Genomic DNA, 14,785 nt, shown 5'->3' on the forward strand with positions numbered 1-14,785 from the left:
AATTTAAAAAAAATTATTAATGAGATATTTTACATTCTTTGCAATGTAATGTGTGTTTTGCATATGCAGTACATCGCAATTTGGACTAGCTATGTTTCCAGTTCAATAGCCGCATGTAGCTAGTAGCTAATTGGACAGCACATGCATAAAATGTAGATCCTTCTCTCAGAAACAAGACAGAGGATCATAGGGGAAGGGAGGGAAAAATGAAACAAGACAAAACCACAGAGGGAGACAAACCATAAGAGACTCTTAATCTCAGGAAACAAACTGAGGATTGCTAGAGGGGTGGGGGTAGTAGGAGGGATGGGGAGGCTGGGTGATGGACATTGGGGAGGGTATATGCTATGGTGATTTCTGTGAGCTGTGTAAGACTGATGAGTCACTGATTTTTACCCTTGAAACAAATAATACATTGTATGTTAATAAAAAATAGTTGATAAAAATAAAGTTCTATATCAGTGCCTCTGAAAAATATAAAAGATATGGTCCCTTCCCCCAAGGAATTCACATAAGTATGCACAAGTAACAAGTACTATAGTGGAGGTGCATGTCTAGAAAAGAGAATTTCACCAGAAGTTAGGAGTCCTGGGCTGCAGTCTTTTCCTAGCCATTGCTTCTCTGTGCAGCCATGAGTAAATCCCTCTCTCTCTATGGGCCTCCATATTTCCATCTCTACAATGAGGCTGGACTAGATTTTTTTCATTCCATAAATATATATTAAATGTTTTGTATGTATCAGGCATGGTTCAAGGCACTCAGGATACAGAGATGAACAAGACACAATGTTTGCTTCCTTGAAACATGTAGTGTGGTGGAAAGTAGTTATCAAACAAACAATTTTGGGTAAACACAATAAGAAAGGGGGGAAGCACAGAGGGCTGAAAGAACACATAACAAGGGAAATATAATCCACCAGGCTTGGATAGATCAAGGAAACCTCTCAAAAGAAGTAATATTTGAAGGCAGTCTGCAGAATAAGAAGACGTGAACCAAGTGAATAATTGGTGAAATGCCATTCTAAGTAGAAGAAACAGCATGTGTAAAGGCTCCATGATGGCAGAGAATGTGTTATATTCCAGGAAGATAAGGAGACTCATCTGGCTTAGAATTGGGTGAGCAAAGGAAAGAATAACTAAAAAATGTAGAGGTAAGCAGGAGTCCAAAGTGGGAAAGGTCTTACATACTATCTTGAGGGTTTGAGATTTATCCAATGAGTCACAAATGGCCAGAGAAGGTACAAATGACATAGTGCCCTTTCATCTCCAGGACAAGAAATTTTGAAATTTAGGCCATGGAAAGAAAAGTTAATTCCAACAAGTTGTACAAGAAACTTCATGGAAGAGGCAGTGTTGCAAAAGGCTCTTTTTTATTTTATTTTATTTTTGCAAAAGACTCTTTTTTAAAAATGTTTCATTATGCTCAGTTACCCAACATAAAATATAATAAGATCAGTAGTCAGAGAAGTCTTCCAGGCAAAGTAGAAAACATTAAGTATAAATGTGCAGATATGGGAAAGAACATGGCGAGCTTGGTGAATGGAGGGACCAATTATGTAACAAAGTAAATATTAGCCTAAGAATATCTCCCCTCTGAGAGTATCTATAGATGTACTAGAGTAATGGAATACCAAAGTCCTATCCAACACATTAGATGTGTTCTGATAGAAACCAGACAAACATCTTGGACATACAAACATCTTGGGCCTATACAAAGATATAATTTTGTATAATCCTCATCATCAATACAGAATGAACTTACTAAGTAACAATCACTATCTCAAGGCCTTTACATGTGTTAGTTTATGTAATTTCATCACAATTAATTTATGACAGATGAGAAGCTGTTACTTGCCTAATTTAAACAGCTAGTAAATGGCAGAGGCAGGATTGAAATATCAGGCAACAATTTATGAAAGGTAGAGATTTTGAAGCAATCTAAAAATATATGTATAATATTGTTCTGGCTAACAAATATGAAATTCAGGCCAGCTATCATCATATTCTTTTTTATTTAGTTTAATTTTATTTGGTTTTCAGTGTTCCAAAATTCATTGTTTATGCACCACACCCAGAACTCAAATACAATACGTGCCCTCCATAATACCCATCACCAGGCTCACCAAACCCCCATAACTTAGTATTTTATTTGCCCCAAATTCTGCACTGACCCTGGTCAACAAATTACCATGAACTCCTAATCAGCAAAATCAAATACCTCTCTAGTATCCCTCATCTCCCTCAAGGTCTCTGCAACAGATAACTCTGTTGGCCATTACTTCTTTCCTAAAGCCCTGTCATCAACTGGTTTGGAGAATATCCTCCCTATTGAGACTAAATTATATCATCAGAAGCCACACAAGCATGGTTCAGATGATATGTAAAGATCAGCTTCCTGCCAAAGGATCATAGCTCGTAGCAATGACTGCTTCTTCGTTTGCTTCCAAGGTGCCTAACTCAACACCTGGTCCAGGATAGTGTTTAGTGATAATTGTTAAATGTGTTTACCTACATTCTTCTGACTTGCATATCTTCCTAATCACTCTTCTTGGTTTTCTTCATGGACTTCTCTTTTTTATTCTTGCTCCTTATTATATGTCAGTGTTTCCCAGAACTCTGTTTTTCTTTGTGTGTACATATGTGTGTCTGCATGCTTATTCACTGTCTATCTTCCCCACATCTGGAACAGTAGATCAAATTGATATTGAACATATCTTCTGGATGTCTAAGTCCTCATGACTTCAACCTTAAACCTCAAACAAACTTGCCCATCATCCTTGAGGGAATCCATATCTCCATGGAAGGAATCCAAGATAGAAAAATAAGTTGTTTTTGGCCACCACTATATATTTTCATTAATACTTTAGTTATAACACTTACTACTTTTTAATTTTTTTTTTATTTTTTATAAACATATAATGTATTTTTATCCCCAGGGGTAAAGGTCTGTGAATCACCAGGTTTACACACTTCACAGCACTCACCATAGCACATACCCTTCCCAATGTCCATAATCCCACCACAGTCTCCCGACCCCCCTCCCCCCAGCAACCCTCAGTTTGTTTTGTGAGATTAAGAGTCTCTTATGGTTTGTCTCCCTCCTGTTCCCATCTTGTTTCATTTATCCCTTACCTACCCCCTAATAGCAGCAATGTCCACAATAGCCAAACCATGGAAAGAACCTAGATGACCATCAACAGATGAATGGATAAAGAAGATGTGGTATGTAATACTATGCATCCATCAAAAGAAATGAAATCTTGCCATTTTTGATGATGTGGATGGAGCTAAAGAGTATTATGCTGAGTGAAATAAGTCAATCAGAGAAAGACAATTATATGATTTCACTTACTACTTTTTTTTAATCTATATCTATTTCTTCAGTGTTCCAGAATTCATTGTTTATGCACCACACCCAGGGCTCCATGCAATACCTGCCCTCCATAATACCCACTACCTTTTAACATGATATTTTATGACTTGCATTTCTATCATTATATTCAGGGGTTCCCTCGAAGACAAGGGTCTCTGGATAAATTTATGCAACCCCAGTTTTTGGCACAGAGTAAGTTACACTTTAAGAAATGTTAGCTGAATGAAAAGCAATGAGGTCAGCTCCAAGAGTGCCTATATTAAGAGAGACAATGATCTTGTTCCTAATGATTAAGAAGAAAATGAAAATATATATATATATATAAACATAATCCTCATTCTCAGTCAATAACATCTTTCTCCTTTAAGTTTGGTATTTATTGCCAAGATGATATTTTAACAATACAGTTCTGATGGTGTTATTCCACTGCTTAAAAAAATGATCAAAGCCTTCCCATTGCTTGAAGTTAAAAGTTCAAAATTCCTCAGTCAGGTGGTTAAGACCCTTCACAACCTGCCCATAACCTAAATTTTCATCATTCTCCACCTATCCTATATTCCAGATACAACACCTGTACCCTTCCTGCATACTACACTACCTCCAAATGACTACCAACCCTCTGGATGTTGGATGCCTTCACTGCCTTTTTTTTTTTTTTTAATCTCCAAGCCTTTTTAAAAAATTATTTAAAATTCTAGCATAGCTAACATACAGTGTTATATTAGTTTCAGGTATACAATATAGTGATTCAACAATTCCATGGATCACCCAGTGCTCATTACTACAGGTGCACTCCTTAATCCACATCTCCTATTTCACCCATCCCCCACCCTACTTCCAAGCCTTTGAACTTCCCTACAACTTATGACTGGCTCCTACTCATCCCGCAGATCTTACCTTAAAATATTCTCTTCATGAAATGGCTTCCCTTTCAACCCTAGCTAAATAAAGTAGCTCTCCTTACCCATTTTCCCTCACACACTTAGAACATTACAGATTATTTGCAGCCTACTTTGTACCATTTTGGGTAATTTATATTTTGGTCAATTTAAATGTTTGTTGCTAATTACTTCCCCAGTTCTGGACACCACATTTGGTGATTGGGAACTCTGTAAGATAAACAAGAATTGTGTTTCATTCATACCCTAGCATAGTACCCGGCATATGCTATAAGATATTAAATAATATTTAGGTAGTAAATGACTAAGTGTGCCCCCTGACACACTAAAAGTCAAGATGAGAGGAGATGGTGTTACTGGCATCAGTTTTATGATTGGGCTGAAACAGAGAAGCTGAAGTCATGGAAAAGCCAAATAACTGTTAAGTTGGATGGACTTAAAGCCCTAGTAACAGCAAGAACTCATGTTCTGACCATGAAAGGACAATTAAGTAAGAACAGTTGTTCAATAGAGTAGGGAAAGAGGTTACCTCTTGGCCCACATCTCTAGGCCTTGACATCCTCAAGTGTAAAACAGAGTTCATAATCTTTGGCCTTCACGAATTACACAGTTATTGTCAGCTTTTCTAATGTAATAATAAATGTACAGGAAGAAAGTGGGATGGGGAGGGAACTCATGAGTGGGTGGCTTATCTCCCACCAGCCCTAGCCCAGGCTTGGCCTAAGGTAGCCTATGTAACCACCTCCTTAGCCTCTAGATTGCAGAGTCATTGTGAAAAGGAAGTCGCAGCAGCAACAGTCTGGACTTCTAGCCCATACCTCCACAGTTGCTCAAGAATGACAGTTGGCTTTTGCATCAGTCCCTCTGTACCATTCTGCCCCCAACCCTACACCCCATACTGCCTCCCAAAACCCTGTGTGGCAATTTCCAACATGGCATTTCCTCACCACTGTGGCAATGTTCTGATCTCCCAAAGTCTCAGGAACTCTGAAGGGGTTAAGTGGGTGGGAGGAACTAAGTTTTCTGGACTCCTCAACATAAAACCTGATCTATCTGGGAACATGTCTATCAAACCATCCTATACTCTCTTCAGCTACTTGCACTTTGGGGGTTTAGATGAGATCGGGCGCATTCAGGGTGGTATGGCCGTAGACACTTTGGGGGTTTAGGTTAATTTGATAACCTGCATTGATTTTTTAGGGCCCAGCATTAGAAATGCAGCTTAGGTAAGAACAGATCCCATAACTGGTAAAACAAGTTAGAAGCCTAGGCTGAGTTGTACCTAGAGTTGTACCTAGCTCTACCTCACTCACATCTTATCATCTTAATCACAGAAATCATGTTGATCATGCTAGAGGATGGGGAGGGGAAGGCACTCATCCTTAGCAGTATCCTTTTCAAATTCTTTCATTTATTCAATTAACAAACACATGAGTACTTACTCTAAGCTAGGTCCCTGTCTAGTGTGGAAGACAGCCAAATAAACAGACTTCCAATTAGCTCAGTGGGCTCATCACTATGATATGTTCAAGGATAATATGTAATACATTATGTTTGAGCTACAAAGGCAAAACAGGAATGATCAAATTTCTGGGGAGGATGGGAACAGTTTCACAAAGAATATTTGAACTGAGACTTGAAGGATAATGAATCTTGGAACACTGTAAAAATAAAATCAAAATTAAAAAAAAATAAAAAGATAAATAAGAAGATAGCAAGTAGTTTACAGATAGGGCTGGGGTAAAAAAGCCTAATATGCACCCTAGAAAAGTATCCTATTACAGCATGTATAAATATGTAGTTATATAAAACAGGTGAGTTTTGGTGACTAAAATTCTATATACTTTGAATGAAAGATTTATGTTGAGGAGTAACAGGAGATAAAACTGAATAGATGCGTAGGTATACATTGTTGAAGACATTGAATGTCATGATGAATTTAGAATTTGTCTTCAAATTAATGGAAAGTAATTGAAGAGAATGGTAAAATCCATTTAGCATCTACCCAAAGTATATTTTCTGAATCCAGATTTGAACAAGCAGTCTGAAAATTGTGCATGTTGTTATGGGAGCAACAGGACAAAATTTTTGGACCTGAAGCTATTCTGGGAAATCCAAAATCTATGTGCACCATATTTATGATAAACACTGCCTGAAGACAGAAATGTCCATTTCCATTTCTGAACTATCTATAAATATAGACCAAATTCTTATTTGGCTTATTTCTAGAAAGGAAGTCAAGTGCCCAATTTTTCTCAAGTTGTCAAATATTGGCCAAAATTGAGAAAAGAAACAGTTTCTCAGAAAGAAACAAGATTCTGCTAGTAAGAGAACTATTGGTGGTTGTCAAGAATCCCTGAGATTCTAAGGGAAACAGTGGTAGATAGTAATTGCAATTAAGATCCTTGATCCTGTACACCCCATATCGGTTATCTCATATCTTATTTTTTTTTCTTTTCTTTATTATGTTCAATAGTCAACATATAGTACATCATTAGTTTTTGATGTAGAATTCAATGATTCATTAGTTGTGTATAATACTCAGTTCTCATCACATCACATGTCCTCCTTAACACCCACCACCTGTTACCCCATCCTCCCAACTCCTCCCTTCTATCACCCTCAGAGTGTTTCCTGGAGCCCAGAGTCTCTCATGGTTTGTCATCCTCACTGATTTCCTACCATTCAGTTTTCCCTCCCTTCCATTATGGTCCTCTGTGCTATTTTTTATATTCCACATATGGTTGAAACCATATGATAATTGTCTTTCTCTGCTTGACATTTTTCACTAAACATAAGCCCCTCCAGTTCCATCCATGTCGATGAAAATGGTAGATATCCATCCTTTCTGATGGCTGAGTAATATTCTATTGTATATATGAGCCACATATTCTTTTATCCAATCATCTGTTGAAGGACATTTTGGCTCCTTCCACAGTTTGGCTATTGTAGGCATTGTTGTTATGAACATCAGATGCAAGTGACCCTTTTGACTACATCTATATCTTTGGGGTAAATAGTGAGTAGTGCAATTGCTGGGTTGTAGGGTAGCTCTATTTTTAACTTCCTGAGGAAACTCCATACTGTTATCCAGAGTGTCTATACCAGCTTGCATTCCCACCAACAGTGCAAGAGGACTCCCCTTTCTCCACATACTGACCAATATTTGTTATTCACTGTCTTGTTAATTTCTAACTGGTGTAAGGTAGTATCTCAATGTGGTTTTGATTTCTATTTCCCTGATGTCTAGTGATGTGTAGCATTTTTTTGATGTCTGTTAGCCATTGGTATGTCTTCTTTGGAGAAGTGTCTGTTCATGTCTTCTGCTCATTTATTGACAGGATTGTTCGATTTTTGGGTGTTGAGTTTGAGAAGTTCTTTATACATCTTGGATACCAGCCTTTTATCAAATAGGTCATTTGCAAATATATTTTCCCATTCCATGGGTTGCCTCTTAGCTTTATTGACTGTTACCTTTGCTGTGCAAAAGCTTTTTATCTTGATGAAGTCCCAAAAGTTCATTTTTGCTCATTCCTCTTACCTTTGGGGACATGTCTTGCAAGAAGTTACTGTGACTAATGTTGAAGAGGTTGCTGCTTGTATCTCCTCTAGAATTTTGACGGATTCTTCCAATATTGAGGTCTTTCATCCATTTTAAGTTTATTTTTGTGTATGGTGTAAGAGAATGGTCCAGTTTCAGTCTTCTGTATATAGCTGTCCAATTTTCCCAACATCATTTGACGAGACTGTCTTTTTTCCATTGGATATTCTTACTGCTTTGTCAAAGTTTAGTTGGCCATAGAGTTGAAAGTCCGTTTCTGGGGTCTCTATTCTGTTCCATTGGTCTATGTGTCTGTTTTGGTGCCAGTACCATTCTGTCTTGATGATTACAGCTTTGAAATATAACTTGAAGTCAGGCAACATGATGATCCAAGTCTAGTTTATATTTTTCAACATTGCCCTGGCAATTCAAGGTCTTTCCTGGCTCCATACAAACTTTAGGATATATATTCCATCTCTGTGAAAAATGTTAAGCTTATGTTTTTATCCATTTTAATGCATCTGTTCTTTATATCTTTAAACCTATATGGTGGACTAGTTTCAGCCCAGCCTCTAAGGAACAGAGTACAAATGTTATGGGCTGAGTTTTGTCTCCCCACCAAAATTCCTATACTGATGTCTCCAGAATCTCAGTATGTGATTATTTTAGGAGATAGGGCCTTTAAAGAGTTGATTTAATGTAGGATATGACCATTAAGTTGGGCCATATTCCAGAATGGCTAGTATCACTTTAAGTAGAGGAAATCAGGACACAAAAGAGACACCTGGGATACGTGTCTACAGAGGAAAGACCATGTGAAGATACGATGAGAAGGTGACCATCTACAAGTCAGGAAAGAGACCTTAGAAGAAACAAAACCTAACAACTTAATCTTGGAGTTCAAACCTCCAGAACTATGAGAAAATAAATTTCTGTCTTTTTAAAGCTATTCAGTCTGTGGCCTTTTGTTATGGTGGCCTTAGAAAACTAATGCAGGCAGGAATCATTTTTTTTAGTCTGCTTTCCACTGATATACTTCTCAAGGCATCAAGAATGCCTGGCAAAGGGAAGCTTTCTTAATGATCCGGTGAGGTCTCTCTCCTCCTCTTTCACCAGTATGACCAGGACACCTCATGGGCAGAAGAGCCTAAGCACTAAGGCCAGTTTCTTGCATCTTTTATATCAGGTCTGAACAAGTTATAAGTGTTTTTGTCACTGGAATATTTTGTTCTCACCGTGAGGTCCCCAGAAGTGGTCAGAGACAGAAAAGTCCTGGAAGAAGGAACATAGGTGGGACATCCCACCAACTTTTAGGTAAGACCAAATGGAAAGGCATAAAGGTCTTGGATATGAATCAAGAAAAGTTGTGTGTACTATAAATTGGTTAATTGAATTTAAAATTTAAAAAGAAAGAAAGAAATCTTCTGTGATCAGTTCTGCTCTTAAATAGTTGGTTGATATCCAGGATCTATAATGAACTCCTCAAACTCAACACACACAAGACAGGCAATCATATAAAAAAAATGGGCAGAAGATATGAACAGAGACTTCTCCAATCAAGACATACAAATGGCTATCAGACACATGAAAAAATGTTCATCATCACTAGCCCTCAGGGAGATTCAAATTAAAACGACATTGAGATATCACCTTACACCAGTTAGAATGGACAAAATTAACAGAAAAGGAAACAACATGTGTTGGAGAGGATGTGGAGAAAGGGGAACCCTCTTACACTGTTGTTGGGAATGCAAGTTGGTGCAGCCTCTTTGGAGAACAGTGTGGAGATTCCTCAAGAAATTAAAAATAGAGCTTCCCTATGACCCTGCCATTGCACTTCTGGGTATTTACCCCAAAGACACAGATGTTGTGAAAAGAAGGGCCATCTGTACCCCAATGTTTATAGCAGCAATGGCCATAGTCGCCAAACTATGGAAAGAACCAAGATGCCCTTCAACAGATGAATGGATAAGGAAAATGTGGTCCATATACACTATGCAGTATTATGCCTCCATCAGAAAGGATGAATACCCAACTTTTATAGCAACATGGACGGGACTGGAAGAGATTATGCTGAGTGAAATCAGTCAAGCAGAGAGAGTCAATTATCATATGGTTTCACTTATTTGTGAAGCCTAACAAATAGCATGGAGGACATGGGGAGTTAGAGAGGAGAAGGGAGTTGGGGGAAATTGGAAGGGGAAGTGAATCATGAGAGACTATGGACTCTGAAAAACAATCTGAGGGGTTTGACGTGGTGGGGGGGTGGGAGGTTGGGGTACCAGGTGGTGGGTATTATAGAGGGCACAGATTGCATGGAGCACTGGGTGTGGTGAAAAAGTAATGAATAATGTTATGCTGAAAATAAATAAATTTAATTTTAAAAAAATAGTTGTATAACTCTAAAGGATTAGTGTCTCTAAATCCTGGCTTTCTCATAAAAAAGAGGTGATAATGTGTATCTTAGGGGTCTCTTACAGTGGCTAAATGAAATGTTATGTAATGATTGGAGCACTGGGAGTGGTGCAGAAACAATGAATTCTGGAACACTTAAAATAAATTAAAAAAATAAAATTTAAAAAATAAAATAAATGAAGATAAAATTGCCTCCCCCAAAAAAGATCTGAGTATTATAAATTCTGGAGGAGTTGTATCTTGGATAGTTACTATGAATGCATGCATAATCCCACAAGGGGCACACCCTTCATCCAATCCCAACACCTCTACTTACTCACGAAGAGGCAAAGTTAGACCAGTTTTGATATTTTTTGGAAACTGGACAAAACAGAGTCAACAAGAAGCATATGAGCTGAACACTTTGCAGAAAGAAGTGAGCCTGTAAAAAGAATTTATACCCATATTACTAATACAATGGGAACTGAATGTAATCAATAGTAATAGTACATAGGAATGTAATCCTAGTCTACATCAGGGGACATAAGTTGAATCTTTTTTTTTAAAAAGATTTTATTTATTTATTTGACAGAGAGAAATCACAAGTAGACGGAGAGGCAGGCAGAGAGAGAGAGGAAGGGAAGCAGGCTCCCTGATGAGCAGAGAGCCCGATGCGGGACTCGATCCCAGGACCCTGAGATCATGACCTGAGCTGAAGGCAGTGGCCTAACCCACTGAGCCACCCAGGCGCCCCATAAGTTGAATCTTTAGGAAGTTCCATTCCAGGAATGGAATTCGATATACAGAAAACAGTAACCTACTCAATTGTGTTGTAACTTAGCTGAAGTTACTGTTGTGTTGTCAGAAAGGACATTGGTGGAGAGAGGGTATCCCAGAGGTTAGAGAAAAAGGAGACAAAAACAGAATGTGTCAATGTGGCAGTGATACTATCCAAGGAGAAAGTCCACTGAGTCTATGGATCAACCTGTGCCACAGAAACAGAAATCTCCAAAAGGCTGGAGAGACCAATTCATACAGTTACCCAGGCTCTAGGTAAATATCCCAGAAGATGTCTAAGCCCTTTTGCCTTATTCCTCTATTCTTCAAACTCTCTTTTGCACTCAAGCCTGCTCTTCTGAGTGGTCAGTACTTGTATGAACAGCAGATCTGGTTAATTCAACTTTGTTTATGGAGAATAGGAATTAATGCCTCTGTGCCAGATCAACTATGGGTGAGATTTCTGGCCTCACCATACTAAATTCAGACCTTGAACCTATGGTGATCCCTTTCTGAGGCCCACTCTCTGCCAGTGGTCATATCTTTGTAATAACACTTAAAAAATTGGTGGGGGGGTTTGGATCAGAAGTTATTACCCAGTTCTGAATTCTTCCTGGTCTTCTTTGTCTCGTCTCCTCAAACTTCCTTAATGCACACATGCACCTGCATGCACACACACACACACACACACACACACACACAATGGAGGAGATATGGCCTAGAAATGGCCTAGAAGCAGCATGTGTAATCCAGTTTAGGGATTTTGGTAGATAGTTAACTCAATATGTGTCAGTTGTGAGATTTGGTGTCCAAAAGATAACACCATCTTTGACTGCATTGATAAAAACGCAGTTGCAGTGTCCAGAACTAGGAAGGGGACAGTCTTGTTCTACTTAGCACTGGTCAGACCACAGAATATTTTCTCTTATGGGCACCACACCCTGAGAGGAACATTGACAAATGGGATAGCCTCAGCCCCCAAGTTTCCCTAGATATGGTTGTGGGTTCTCACTTCCCCCAGAGCAACCTTATCCTGCAAGATCACCACAAACCAGCCTTGCTTGCAACCTAGCCTCAAGCCATATCAGGAATCTCTGATCAGCCAGAGAGCCATGAGTCCTGAAGAATTCGAGGTCTTATATTTTTCTGCCTCTCAGGGGTTAAGGACGTAAAATAATTAGTCAATTCGAGTAAAAGACATTCTATTTTTTATAAAGCATCATAAGTAGTAGCCATTCTGGCCACTGTCACCTACCATAGGTAAAACTATTTTTTGTTTTAGGAAGACTTTCTTAGGTTCCAAGATTATGAAGGTATCTCACAGTCAAGCATGAAAAAAGTGGAAATGTGGGTGCACAGTACAGACGAAATGGACCGTTTTCCCCAAATTATTTGGACTTGCAAATATAAACAGTTTGGAGCAGTCCTTACTTAGTATTGTGATTTTCCTAATGGTGGGTGGTGTCTATACAGTGGATCACTGGAGTTTGATGGATCACTCGGGGGCCACACTTTGCTATGCATTTCATAGCTTTTGAAGCTGGAGGTGGTTTCTCACTGCAGAGCATGGCAGCACTTACAAGCCTGTTTGAGTGTGGTGTGACTGTTTTCTTGATAGATAGGTTAAAAAAAAGTCTGAATTGTCCTTATCATCCTCTGTCTTACATCACCTGCTGATGTGGTTTATATTCTTGCCCTAGTTGATGTTGTTGCTCTTGTTCTTATAGATCTTTATATTCATACTATTGCTCTGAGTTTTCATGTTGCTAATATCCTTACTTCTAATGCTATCAATAGTGCTATAAATCCACACACAGTCCTGCTAGATTTCCCCAAGTCACAGGTTACCCAGTTTTTTCAGAAGGTACTTAGTCTATCCATTGCATGCTTTTATTGGCTTCCCTAGAAAGGTCCAGTGGATTTGTTCTGGGGATACAGGATAGTCTCTGAATCATTTATGGACAAAGATTAATAAAGAAGCACTAGATCACACATTCAACCAGTGTTTTTACATCCAACTTTATTTCCTTTTTTTGGTTTTATATCAAGCTTTAGTGTTTTTTTAATGTATTTTCATTTTATTTTATTTTTTATGTGTTCTTTTTTTTCTATTTATTCTCAGAAAAACATTATTCATTATTTTTTCACTATAATGTATTATTTGTTTCAAGGGTACAGGTCTGTGATTCATCAGTTTTACACAATTCATAGCACTCCCCGTAACACATACCTTCCCCAATGTCCATCAACCAGCCACCCCATCCTTCCCACCCCCCTTCCCTTCAGCAACCATCAGTTTGTTTCCTGAGATTAAGAGTCTCTTATGATTTCTCTCCTTCTCTGGTTTCATCTTCTTTCATTTTCCACTCCCTTCCCCTATGGTCCTCTGTTTTGTTTCTCAAATTCCTCATACCAGTAAGATAATATGATAATTGTCTTTCTCTGATTCACTAGTTTTGTTTAGCATAATACCCTCTAGTTCCATCCATATCATTGAAAATAGCAAGATTTTGGGGGTTTTAGTGGGTACATAATATTACAGTGTGTGTGTGTGTGTGTGTGTGTGTGTGTATCACATTTTCTTTATCCATTTATCTGTTGATGGACATCTGGGCTCTTTCCATGGTTTGGCTATTGTGGACATTGCTGCTATAAGCATTAGGGTTCACATGTCCCTTCAGATCACTACTTTTGTGTCTTTAGGGTAAATACCAGTAGTGCAATTGCTGGGATGTAGGGTAGCTCTATTTTCAACTTTCTGAGGAATTTCCATACTGTTTTCTAGAATGATTGCACCAGCTTGCATTCCCACCAACAGTGTAGGAGGATTTCCCTTTCTCTGCATCCTCGCCAACACCTGTAATTTTCTGACTGGTCAATTTTAGCCATTCTGTCTGGTGTGAGGTGGTATCTCACTGTGGCATTGATTTGTATTTCCTTGATGCTGAGTGATGTTGAGCACTTTTCATGTATCTATTGGTTATTTGAATGTCTTCTTTGCAGAGATATCTGTTCAAGTCTTCTTTGCACTAACATCTGTTCATGTCTTCCCGTTGATCAGATTATTTGTACCTTGGTTGCTGAGTTTGATAAGATCTTTATAGATTTTGGATACTAGCCCTTTATCTGATATGTCACTTGGGAATATCTTCTCCCATTCTGCTGCCTGTATTTTAGTTTTGTTAACTGTTTCCTTTGCTGTGCAAAAGCTTTTGATCTTGATGAAGTCCCATTTGTTCATTTTTTTTTCAGAAAAACAGTATTTATTATTTTTTCACCACACCCAGTGCTCCATGCAAGCTGTGCCCTCTATAATACCCACCACCTGGTACCCCAACCTCCCACCCCCCCGCCACTTCAAACCCCTCAGACTGTTTTTCAGAGTCCATAGTCTCTCATGGTTCACCTCCCCTTCCAATTTACCCAAATTCCATTTGTTCATTTTTGCCCTCGCTTCCCTTGCCTTTGATGATGTTTCTAGGAAGAAGTTGCTGTGGCTGGGGTCAAAGAGGAGGCTGAAATCCTCATGGATTTCAATGGATTCCTGTTTCACATTGAGTTCTTTCATCCATTTTGAGTCTATTTTTGTGTATTGTATAAGGAAATGGTCCAGTTTTATTTTTCTGTATGTGGCTTTCCAATTTTCCCAACACCATTTGTTGAAGAGACTGTCTTTTATCTATCGGATATTCTTTCCTGCTTTGTAGAAGATTAGTTGACCATAGAGTTGAGGGTCAATTTCTGGGCCTTCTATTCTCTTCCATTGATCTATGTGTTTTTGCCAGTACCATATCATCTTGAT

This window comes from Neovison vison, chromosome X (assembly GCF_020171115.1).
Source record: "Neovison vison isolate M4711 chromosome X, ASM_NN_V1, whole genome shotgun sequence".
Classification (NCBI taxonomy): Eukaryota; Metazoa; Chordata; class Mammalia; order Carnivora; family Mustelidae; genus Neogale; species Neogale vison.